Below are 13,356 nucleotides of genomic sequence, written 5' to 3' on the forward strand. Positions count from 1 at the left end.
TTTACTTGTCTCCATACTAAGAAGTTGGTTCACAAAGATGACAAGATAAATTGAACACAAGCTGTCCTTTTTTTTAACAAATGAAAACTAGACCCACTTATTCTAAAGATAAGAAGATATGTAACTTGCATTTATCGGGGATATTATTTTCTTTGAAAAATGCCCCAGTTACAAGTATTATTCTGTTAATGAGTTCCTGCCTGTTGAGAAAAAAATGATCTGGTGAATTTAAAGCGGTTTTCATCTGAAAAACATTCCAACATTTTTAATATGAACCATTCATTAAAGAAGCACACTTGCATTATAGCTCTGAGTGGTGATATTTGGACTTCTGGCAACATGACATTATTAAATAAGAAACATTTGTGAATGCCAATGATGTTCTAGGGCCTGGATAACTAAATAAGAAATTTATATGGCTAGGAAAGCACTAGATAGTTTTCCTTAAACTTCCAATTCTTCACTTGAGTAGAACTACACAAGTCCAGGTTAATAAAAATAACCACAGAAATGAATACTATTTTATATGAAATAATTCTGAAAGTGACACTGAGAATTTTCAAATGGTAGTGATTTCAAATGACATACATTCTGACTAAAAGTTTTGTTTGACTTGTTAGAAAGGCTTTTGTTTTTCTTAGTATCATCAATATAAAACATTTCTGAAATGGAAAATGATCACCATGTGGAGTTCTTCCATTAAACAGTGAGCTCATGACAGAGTATTAGGTCACTAATTTGTGGGATTATTGTCTCCCTTTGTGAGCTTTCTCAATTTAATAGGGAAAAAAATTGTTAAGGCTGAAAATTAAATGACACAGAAATTGCAGAAAATCATAATCATTTGTCATTTATTTCCATTTAAAGCTGGTGTATTATTTTACTTTTGAGTCTCCATTTTAGTTGCCATAGTATGACAATCCCAGTTTTGAATAAATTAGCCATTACTACATCTTAATGTGGAAACTGAGAGTTTGCTATTCATCCGATACCAAATTCAACCTAAAAATGAAGCTGAACAGAAGTCTAGAACTATAGTTCTTTTTTCAATTGAGTTTCCCAAGAATATTCTTCTTGGTAAAAAGATAAGGTGATATTTTGAGGACTTCTGTGGAACTCTTTAACAACAACAAAATAAATAAACAAAGGATTAAACTGTTAATCCTTTTTGGGAGAATAAAGCAACAATAAGTTTTCAATTCTAAGCAAATCAGTTTGATAGAAAGCATTTAATCTGTTTAGAAGATGCTTTCTGCACTCATTTTTTAAGCTCCTAAGAAAACTTCCTTTGATTAGTTTGAGATAATTTTTTAAATGCAACTCATATAAATGAGGATTATTATTTTTTATATGATTTAAAAATTATTCCAGGTTTACTGAGTTATAATTGACAAATAAAATTGTTAGCAATTTAAAACATGCAATGCGGTGATTTGATATATACATACATTGTGAAAGAATTCAAAATTCTCACTATCAAGTTAATGAACATATCCATCAATTCGCATATTTCCTTTTTTTTTTCTTTTGGTGAGAACATTTAAATCCTATTCTCAAAGCAAATTTCAATTATACAATACAGTATTATCAACAATAGTCACAAGTTATACATTAGATCTTCAGACCTTCATCTTACATCTGTAAGTTTATACCCTCTCCAACCTCTCTCCAAGGGCAACCACCTTTGTACTCTATGAGTTCAACCTCTTTTTTTTTTTTTTTTTTTTTTTTTAGTCCCACATATAAGTGATGCCATGCAGTATTTAGCTTTCTCTGTCTGACTTCTTTCAGCTAGTATAATGCCTTCCCAGTTCATCAATATTGATGCAAATGGCAAGGTTTCCTCTTTCTTTTAAGGCTGAATAATATTCCATTGTACATATGTATATGTATATATGTGTGTTTGTATACACACACATATATACCATATTTTCTTTATTCATTCATCTGTCAATGGACACATAGGCTTTTTCCATACCTTGGCCACTACCAATAATACTGCAATGAACATGACAATAGAGGTATTTCTTTGAGATAATTTCATTTCCACTGGATACATACCCAGAAGCAAGACTGCTGTATCATGTGGTATTTCTATTTTTAAGTTCTTGAGACACCTCCCTACTGTTTTCCATAGTGGCTGTATCAGTTTACATCCCCACCAATAGTGCACAAGGGTTCCCTTTTCTCCAAATCCTTATTGGTATTCATGATCTCTTGCCTTTTTGATAACAGGCATCCTAAGTGATATCCTATTATGGTTTTGATTTGCATTTCCCTGATAATTAGTGATGTTAAGCACCTTTTCACATACCTGTTGGTCACTTGTATGTCTTATTTAAAAAAATGTCTATTCAGGTTCTCTGCCCATTTTTTAATCAGGTTGTTTTTTAGCTATTGAGTTTTATGAATTCCTTATGTATTTTGGATATTAATCCCTTAACCATAAATGTGGTTTGCAAATAGTTCTCTCCCATTTCACAGGATGCCTTTTCATTTGTTGGTTTCTGAGGCTGTGTGGAAACATTTTAGTTTGGTATAGTCCCATTTGTGTATTTTTGCTTTTGTTGCCTTTGCTTTTTGTGTCAAATCCAAAAAATCATTGCTAAGACAAGAACAATGTCAAAAAGTTTATCTTTATATTTTCACCTAAGAGTTTTATAGTTTCAGATCTTACCATCAAGTCTTTAACCCATTTTCAGTTAATTTTTATTTATGGTGTGAGACAGAGGTCCAGTTTCATTCTTTTGAATATGGCTAACTAGTTTTACCAATGCCATTTATAGAAGACACTATCTTTTCCTCATTGTTTATTCTTGGCTCCTTTGTCAAAATTAACTGATCATATATGCATGGGTTTATTTTGAGGCTCTCTATTCTGTTCATTGATCTACGTATCTATTTTTATAATACAGTTTAAAATCAGAAAAAGTGATGCCTCCAGCTTAGTTGTTTCTCAAGACTGCTGTGGCTATTTGAGGCTTTTTGTGGTTCTATACAGATTATAGGATTGTTTTTCTGTATATGTGAAAAATGCCATTAGAATTTTGCTAGGATTGCATTGAATCTGTAGATCACTTTGGGTAGTATGAACATTTTAAACAATTGTAATTCTTCCAATTGATAAGCACAGAATGTTAAGGACATTAACATTATTGTACAATTGGATTTATATTTTTAAAACATTACGTTGGAGTGCTTATCAGAAAAGCATAAAGTTGGATGCAAAACATCTACTTAGGAAACCCTTAAGAAATCTAAGAAAATATATGATGAAGGCCTAAACTAGGGTGGTTATGACGATAACAAGGAAATGGCAGATTTGTGACATAAGACCAATGGATTTTACTGGCATGTGGCTGAGAAAGAAATCTAGAATGATCTCAAATTTTTGGCTTGGTCACTTGATGGAAAGCAATGGTTTTGATTTCATAAGAAATCCACAAATTTTGGGAAGGGATATGATGAGTACTATTTTGGGCATGTGCGTTTAGTCATTCAGTGAGAGCTGTCCAGTAGACAGTTGGGTATGGAGCTCAGAAAACAAGTATAATTGTGAGAATGCAAGCTGGTGCAGCCACTCTGGAAAACAGTATGGAGGTTCCTCAAAAAACTAAAAACAGAACTACCCTACAATCCAGCAATTGCACTACTAGGCATTTATCCACAGGATACAGGTGTGCTGTTTCGAAGGGACACGTGCACCCCCACGTTTATAGCAAAACTATCAACAATAGCCAAAATATGGAAACAGCCCAAACGTCCATCGATGGATGAATGGATAAAGAAGATGTGGTGTATATATATACAATGGAGTATTACTCGGCAATCAAAAAGAATGAAATCTTGCCATTTGCAACCAAGTGGATGGAACTGGAGGGTATTATGCTAAGTAAAATGAGTCAGAGAAAGACAAAAATCATATGACTTCACTCAAATGAGGACTTTAAGAGACAAAACAGATGAAGATAAGGGAAGGGAAACAAAAATAATATAAAAACAGGGAGGGGGACAAAACACAAGAGACTCATAAATATGGAGAACAAACAGAGGGTTACTGGAGGGGGTGTGGGAGGGGGGATGGGCTAAATGGGTAAGGGGCATTAAGGAATCTACTCCTGAAATCATTGTTGCAGTATATGCTAACTAATTTGGATGTATATTTTTAAAAAATTAAAAGAAAAAAGGAAAGAAAAGAAGTATAATTGGGTGGCATAAATGTGTACATCAGTGTTAAGTGAAGCCATGAGAAGAGATGCAATCAAACAGCAAGAAGTGTAGGCTGAAAGAAGATGAAGAGTGAAGCTGTGAGGAACCATACCATTTATCAAGTAGACAAGAGAAAGAAAGATCTTGAAAGAAAACTAAGGACAGAGAGACAGATGGGAAACTAGGAGGGATGAAGATCACAGAAGCCAAGGTCAAGAAGATTTTAAAAAGTAGGAAAGGTCATAGGGCTGAATACCACAAAGAGGTCAAGGAAAGGAAAGATTAGGAAAAAACAGAATAAAATGTGTCTACCTGATTTGGTTGTTACCGACCTTAACAAGAGAAATTTTAATAAATTGGTTCTGATGGAAATCAAACTGAAGCAGGATAAGAAAATGGCAATGAGAAAGAAAATAAGTAAAAATAAATATTCTAAAAAGATCTATTGTTAAAAAGACAGGGTACAACTGCTAGAAGGGATGTAGAATCAGAGGGGAATATATTATGTTCAGTACCAAAAGCCTACGAAACATGATGGTGGCACCATTATGGAAAGAATCTGGTATGCCATTTCCCAGTTCAGTCTTTCTTCCACGTATTTATTTATTTATTTATTTATTTTTATTTTGGAGAGAGACAGCGAAAGAGAGGGCAGAATTTTAGGCAGGCCCCACGCTCAGTGCAGAGCTGGATGTGGGGCTCACTCCCATGACCCTGGGATCATGACCTCAGCCAAAATCAAGAGTCAGACCCTCAAATGACTGAGTCACTCAGGCACCCCCTCACTTCCATTAACATATAGAAACATTATCCAGTTCAGGAATGACACAGTCATGAGAATATGTATCTAGTTTAGTAGTCTCTTAAAGCATGGGTGTCCTTCAAAAAGCAACCAAAACAAAAGAAACACCCTTACCTTTTACCTCAGTCATAAACAAAAATTATGCTCTCAGAAGAGAAGGGTTTTTAAAAGTTAGTATCTTTCCTTTAACATGTCCAAAATTCAATTTACCATAATTACTGAAGAAATTGTGATTTATGGTCAAAAGAACACATGGCATTAAATGTAACCAAGGAAGCTAATAAAGTGAATTAGTTAAAAAAGAAAAACAGGAAAAGGGAAGACCCGAGTTAAAATGTTCAACTTCACAACACAGCCAATAATAAAATCTTGTACAAATCTAACTCTGATAAGTATAGTTTCTTCATGAAATACAAATGATAATATCTAGTTCATAGGGTTGTGAGCCAACTTGTGTAACACACAAGATGGTACTCAAATATTCATAGAAAGCAATACAAATACTGGTTTCTTAATTAACCTCCTTTATTGCCCCATTTCTCTACCTTTGTCACTAACCACCCAGGCTCAAAACAGGCTAGTAACTTTAGACTCAACACTCTCTGTGGGTGCTTGCTCAGAGCCAGATAAGCATAAGATATGAAGAGTCCCCCATCTCTAGTCACTAGGTAGGGCAAATTAGGCATTTCACTATAGTACTCCCAGTTCAGATCCTATCAGCAGTCCCTAAAACAACATCAATGGAGCCATCACTGCTCTCTCCTCCACTAATTTCTTCTCCCTCCAACTGACCCAACCCATTCATATTCCCCATCTGCCGAATAAATTTCTCTCTCTAATCTACATTTATTTCCATAAATCCTTTACACAAATCTCTACTATTTAGGCTGAATATAATAATTTCCATCTCCCAACCTTTGTTCTTACTCTTCTTTCCATTTTCAATGTTCTACCCTCTGGCCCAATTACCACCAAGTGCAATCCTACTCAATCTTCACAACTCATGAAGCCACATCTGTTCCCTCTGATCAGAAATGATCTCTCCCTCATTTAAACCCAGTATACTCTTATAATCAGTCATCAAGTGCCTGAGCAAAATTCAGTCCTTTTAAGGGATCCTACAGTAATAAATGTAAAGGAAGGCTATTTTATTAATTATTTAGCAATATCAGAGTTATACAAGATTAGGACTTCAAAGACTGTATCAATTAAAGTTCAACTAGAAAAACAGGAACCACTCTAAGAGTTTAAAGAAAAGTACAGGGAATTGATTTCACAGATGACAGGACTGAGAAGGGAAAGACAGCACAGTGAAGTGACCCAGGCCCAGCAGTAACAGAAGGCAGTTGCTAAGCTGAAGGGACAAAGGATAAAGAGTGCAGGAACCAACCAAGTAGCCTGGCAGAAGCTGGAACCTCAGTGGATGTGTCCAATAGGAACTAAAGCAAGAGGCAAGCCAGCCACAGCAGATATTCCACCCAGGCAGAGAAGGAGTCAGGGTTTCTCCCTTCCTTTTGACCTCCAGTCTCCCCAGTGGCTTGCACTGGCCAAATCCAAGGGAAAGCCAGCTAAAAGGAGCAAGAGAATCGAAGCCAATGAGCCCCTTTGGTACCAAGCAGTGCCTAGAAGGGGCAAAGAACAGAGATACAGGCAAGGAGGTCTAGGATAAGTACAATGACCTTAACAATATATAATTATTTAAGAAAACTTAAGGAAAGGGTGGTGGGAAGGTACTTATCAAAGTAAAATGCCTAAAAATCAGCAACAGACAAATCCCAACAATTTTTTGTTTTTACTCAGTAAATTACTCAATAATAATTTGAGTTCCTATATGCATTCTAGATTGAGTAATACACAAGAAGACATTACCTGTATGTTCAAGGAGATTACTGTCTAATAAAGGCCCTCTAGAATACACTAACCTTTTAAATAAGATATAGAAATATAAAATTTGGTGGTTTCCAGCATCACCATAGAAAAGGTTAAGAATAGAGGGTTACCACCTCTTTTTGAAATTTTCTTTTCTTCTTATTGTCTTAAGTGCTAATCTGGAAAATGACAGAAACAACTTCACTGACTATACCAAAAATGGAAATTTAAGGAGGAACAGTCTTTAAGATGTTCAGCTTCAGACTAAGAAATACTTTGCTAGGAGTCAGGGGTAGCAAGAGTATCTATGTTTATAGAAGCTAATTAATAAATGCCACATAGATTGCTAAACAAACAGGAGTGGTCTCATTTTTACATAAAGGCTAGTGACCATCCTGGAAAAGAACAAAGTCATGGTGCCAGCTTGAAAGATGAAGCAAGTGCTGTGCTTTTCATAAGTTCACCGAATACATCAGAGGCATCAGTATCAGGTAAATAGCTTAATACTGAGTCATGTGTTCCTTTCATTAAAAAAGTAAAAATAAAAGCCTAGATTAAACATAACATAACCATTATATAAGAAAAAGCCCAGTTGCTCCTGTGTTTCTCTCTCACTCTCACACCTACAACTACCACACCCACAACACTTCTGATACCAGGTGTGTGGGGTTTTCTCCACACCAAGCAATTCTGCAACACCAGTGTCCTACAGTTTAACTCAAGTCTGACACTCCCTGTCTGCAGTTAATGTGAGATCCCACAGAGAAATGGCTCAGTCCCCTGAGACTGCCTCCCCCCACCTTTCACGTGCCAATTCTCAGTAGTAGGTCCTTAGGTTATCCACAACTTCTGCACGCGACTACAAACTGGAGGTGCCCATGAACATTTGGAACATTTTGAATTCTGAACCAGGTGAATGTCTGCTTCCTCAATAAATAAATAAATAAAATTAACAGCAACATCAACAATAAATTACTCTAAATCTTTGCCCTTAGCAAATTTGGCAGGAAACTGATTTCTAAACCAAGTTAATTTTTTCCCCTCTCTCTGAGAGAGAGAAAAATTCAAGGGAAAAATTCTAATTAGCCCTGATCTGCATATTATTGCCTGAAGTGTTGTTACAACTATAGAGTCACTAGGTTTAAAAGTCTAGCAGAATGTTGTCACATAAACATATGGAATTGCACAAAGGAGAAGCAAATACTGAGGACCAGTTACATTCTTAACTCTTCTTTGCCCTCAATAAACTCAAACACGCAGACATTGATGCGTGCATGTACACACACACACACACACCAGCCATAACATCAAAACTTTCAAGGCATAGACTATACTTTTCAAAATTATTTCAAGGCCAACCTGCTGATGGCCTGTATAGGGTTAGGCTAATTAAGATAAACACAGATCTATGTGCCAATTTTTCTTGGTGGATCATCTTTTAGTTATCCATCTTAGCATTCCTGAAGAGTGCTGACCAGCAGCCAAACAGTGCTTCTCTCAAACCACATTGGGATATTATATAAATGTAAAAAGTTAAAATAACTAAAGAATTTTTCATGTTATTAGTCAGCATTATCTAATTAATGAATATCAGCTTTATAAATGCACTGAAAAGCAGTAAATGCATGAAATGTCTTCATTCAGAAGATCTTTGATATCAAAACTCGGGACAGAAAGAGGTAGTGAGAATACTGCCCCTCGTGCTACCTGCAAACTATCAGAATCGGGAGAGCTGAAAAAAGCTTAATCAGCTAGCATGATTCTTGATTTTATCTCTCCTTCAGGCTTTACCTCTGCATCTGGATACGAAGCAGACACAGTAAAGTACATTTAGTCTAAATGCACAGTTATCTTGGTTCCAGCTGGCAAACATTAGACACTGGGCAGAATAGAGATAGGATGGAGAGCAAGAGTTAAACAAAACTTGGAGACGGTCCTTATAGGTCTTCTTTCCAAGTATTAAACCACACATACATCCAAAAGATCGCTGGTGTGATTTTCTAGTTCAGGGTCACATACCAGCTGTGGGGCAGATCTAGAAATAAACCCCAGATCAGTAATGGTTTCAGAAGCTATAGACATCAATATTCATTTAGTTTCTCCAAACTTTTTCTGCAATCAAAGGCACTCAAAAATCATAAAACTGGAGAACCTAATTGGAGCCAGTATTCCAAACTTGCCAAGGTCTTTCCAGACCAAGCACTGACTGAGACGACATCCGGTTACAATTAAGGGACTGCAATGCTATTGGGGACATACTGATTAAGTTGAATTATGTATTTCTTAGCTCAAGTCTTTGATATTCTGTGGTCGATTTCAGAAAAGCAAACTTTTCTGATACAGTTGCTAAAGAAACGGGGGTGGAGGGGAGGGGAATTTAATGTTGCTTTGAAGTATTTTGTATTCGGCCAAAGTTACATTATATTAACATTTTAATATCATTAATTTCTGAACATCAAGCATCACAGGAACCTGAAATTAATGTAAAAAAGACTGGTTTTCAAAAAAAATTCAAGAAGAGGGGTAAGGGTGGCAGAACAACAACAGCAAAATATAACAATAGTAACATAAACCAAAAGAAAAAAATTGGGAAGAATATTAAGTAGCAATATAAGTCACAATCTCTGCCCTCACAGAGTTTACCTGTTTCCAGAAAAAAGTTATATAAATATAATATTAATACAAAACAGTAAATAAAAACAACAAAATAAATTTTTATAAAGCAAAACATTGAAACATTGCTGTAATTGGCTACAAAGAGTACAGAGGAAATAAAAAGGAAAGATTTGGGACAAGAGAAGGCTTACTAATTTTAACAAAAAGCTTTAAAATACACAAGCCATTTTCAATTATAAAAACTTTTAGATGATTTGTGAAACCAATAAATATTCCTGACTGAGTTCCCATAACAGAAATGATATCTTACAGGGTGTATATTTCTGATAATCACTAACTATGGGTCTTTGGCCAAAATTCCTAACTTCTCTGGATCTCGGTTCCCTCACTAGTTAATAAGAGGCTTAAACTTCTTTTCATGTCTGTTATTCTGATACTGAGCTGTTGAGACTGATAAATATAGTCATGTGCAAAGTAAGGATGATGGAGTAACTGATGATCTGAAGAGGTACACTGTGATTCGGTCCTGCTGTGTTAAATCGATGAAACACAGGCTCACTTTTTCTAAAGCCTACCTAAGATTGTCAAAGAAATTAGTATAAATAAATGCAAGCAATGATCTTTAATTCTGAGATTAGAACGCTCATTTAAACAGAATCTAAATTCTTCAATTTTTTTAAAAAGTCCACATACAAGCACAAAGATTCTGCTTATTCCATTGGATGATTTTAATTTATTGCCTTTACCTTATATTCAATTTACAGAGGAAAAAAAAATACACTAAAACTTTGTGATTACAAAGTCTTCAAGATCTATCTTATGGGATTACTCAGAGGTAAAACTTCTTTAAAAGAATGTCCTATGATTAATCAGGTACAATAGAGCCTGACCAGATTGAATCCCCCTTGCCAGCAATAATGCGCATTATGAAGAAATCCCAATGTATTGATTTAGCCTTCAGAACGTTCATTATAAAATAATTATAGCACACTAACTGTTAAGAAAAATAGTCTACGAAATGTAGGTAGCAAAAGACTATGCAGATTTCCAGTTAATAAAATTTATTTTCTATAATATTTTCTTTCCATGGAAACCACTAAGCTTTTCTGTTCTAAAAATGAACACAAGACTTTCAAAAACCAAACCTAACCAAACCAAATAAAAACAAATACAATTGTGGATTATGACAAAAGACATTTAGAGGCAGGCACAATACTTTCTCACATCTACGAAGATAAGACTTCTTAATTATAGGTTTTATTTTTCATACAAGCTGAAGTGATATTATTTTAGTTTTTATTATACCCTACGCCTATCATTAATGAAAGTGGAAAAAACCCTGGAGGCTTACTGCTAGATTAAAATGTACAATTATACAATAACTATATATCACAGTATAACATTTATTGTCTGAATTACATAAAATTTTAAATAAATCCTTTTTTAGATTTTTTGTTGTTGTTTTGTTAAGGGGTCTTTGGAGGGGAGGAAGGTTTTCTCTTAAATATTAACATGGAGTTACTGTGCTTTGATATACAGCATAAAATATTTTTCCAAGTTAAAAATGAATCATATTAAGAAGTGTTAAGAGCTATATAACAAACAAAGGTACTGCAAAGGCCCATAGCATCAGGGTATTTCATCAACCGAGCATATTCATTCATTAGAGTGGTGCCATCATACACTTGGATAGTAGTGATGTATTGGTTCCTGGTAGATGTATTACTTTTACAGGTCAGACCACTGTAATATTTTATAAACTACAGTACATAGTGATTTCATTCATTTAGAAATTTCATTTCCTTGTCACAGTCTAAAATGAGTTTTTCTCAACATTCATAGTAGTTTCATTTTCTGTTTCCAAAATGTCTTAACTGGCCAACCAATTGTTTAAATTAGTGTGACTTACATGGGTTTTCTTCAATTTCACATTCTCACTTCTTATCTAGCCATCTTAGGGTTCAGCAAAAAGAAAATTAGTGATAATGCTTTCAATTTAATTAGTATATTACATGCACTGTAATTATTAGCGGGAAATGTTATATTAATGAATGTAAAAGTTAGCAGTAAATTACCTTGTAGCTATTATCAATTTCCCAAGCTACTGCTCCTTAAGATAACCCTCTCCCTATGGTCCTTCCGGTAATTTTTCTTTGCCTGATAAACATGATGATTAAATAGCACACAGAGCAAACCTTTGATACTTTTTAAATTAAATCCATGCCCAGCCTAAGGGCTGTGTCTGATTTCAACTAAATGTGTCAGTTAATCAGATAAAAAATTATCAGTAACTCAAAGAAACAGCAGCCTTAGGCTTCATCAGTGCCAGGGAAAGCTGAACAAAATAAGACATTCAGACAATATCACATTATGTGTAAAGGTTACTGATAAGCCTATAACTAAACAGAACTGCTTACCACTATAACAATGTCTGTCTGGAAAGAAATGTTATATTCAACATTCAAATTCCTCTAAAATTTTAAAGAAAAAATGTAGTTTAGAGAAAAGGCTAGGAATACTTTACTCATACACACAAACATACATGCACACGCACACACAGATAAACTCACATAAAGATAGTAAAATTATGCAGCGGATTAGGAAAGTGGAATTCTTAAAACTAGATTCTTGGAGAACTGAAAAAGAACTTAACACCCATACTACTTCTAGGATACTTCAGAAATTACACCAAGTAAACCAAATATTTCATAGTTTTTAGCATATGTGAATTCAAGATTATTTACCCACACAGTTCTCACCTAGTGACTAAATGATGCAATTTCGCCATTTTTTAAAAAAACCTGAGGTAGTCTAAAATTATAGCAAGATCCTAAGTTAATTAAAAAGCAGATTATTTTTAACCTGTAACAACGAGCACCAACCGTCATTTGCAATATTACCAATTAAAATAATACATATTATCAGGTCCTGATTATTTTAATAAGAGGATTTAAAAGCTCCTACAATTATTAGAGAGGCTGGCAAACCCTTAAACTTTCAGAGCATATTATGATTTTCAAAGCATTCTCAGATTCCTAATTAAGATTGCTTTAACTATAGAAGAACACTATCTTATAAACTGATATATCAGTAACAACTGCAAGAAAGAAACTAAATCTGAAAAGAAAAGAAAATTATCATTGAAAGACATAATGGGCAGTAGCTACGAAAAATCCACTTATAGAGCAGGAGTCCCAAACCTTCTAACAAAGAAAATTTCAAATTAATACTCCATTATCTTTATTCTTCGCTTCTACTATAATCAGATAACGTAGTCCACTGCAACAAGATTCTCATTCTTCTTTATCAACTGCAGCTTTTCAGTAAGTAGACCTATGACAGGAGAATGGGGCCAATTCTACACAAATATAAGCTGCTAAATATCAGACACACATACGAATTTAAGTTATCCCACAAAATTTCATACTCACTACCCACAAAAAAATATAAGATCACTATGTCTTAAAAGTTTAGATTCTCAATACATTGAAACATTTAACACAGACCCTCTGAAATCACTTTCATCCAGAGAGAAGGTAGGAGGGGAGAAAAATAGAGAAAGGGGATTAAGAGGTACAAACTTAAAATTGAAAAATAAATAAGTCACAGGGATGTAAAGTACAGCATAGGGAATATAGTCAACAATATTGGCAGCTAACTACACTTATCGCGGTGAGCATTTTGTAATGTATATAATTGTCAAATCACTATGTTGTACACCTGAAACTAATCTAAGATTGCATTTCAACTATACTTTAATGGAAAAGAAAAAGAAAAAGAATTATCTGAAGTGCAGAGGAAGTGGTTTTGCTTTCCTAACTGTTACAAGCAGCAATGTACACCCTTCAGGAAACACTTTG

General features: G+C 34.5%; 1 protein-coding gene across 2 annotated transcripts in view; it reads right to left on the reverse strand.

Moving 5' to 3' along the window:
* Positions 1-13,356, reverse strand: part of DPH6 (diphthamine biosynthesis 6) — a 198,283-nt gene that overhangs the window by 108,376 nt on the left and 76,551 nt on the right. The window lies entirely within an intron of this gene.

Source organism: Puma concolor, chromosome B3 (assembly GCF_028749965.1).
Source record: "Puma concolor isolate L17-30 chromosome B3, mPumCon1.1.hap2, whole genome shotgun sequence".
NCBI lineage: Eukaryota > Metazoa > Chordata > Mammalia > Carnivora > Felidae > Puma > Puma concolor.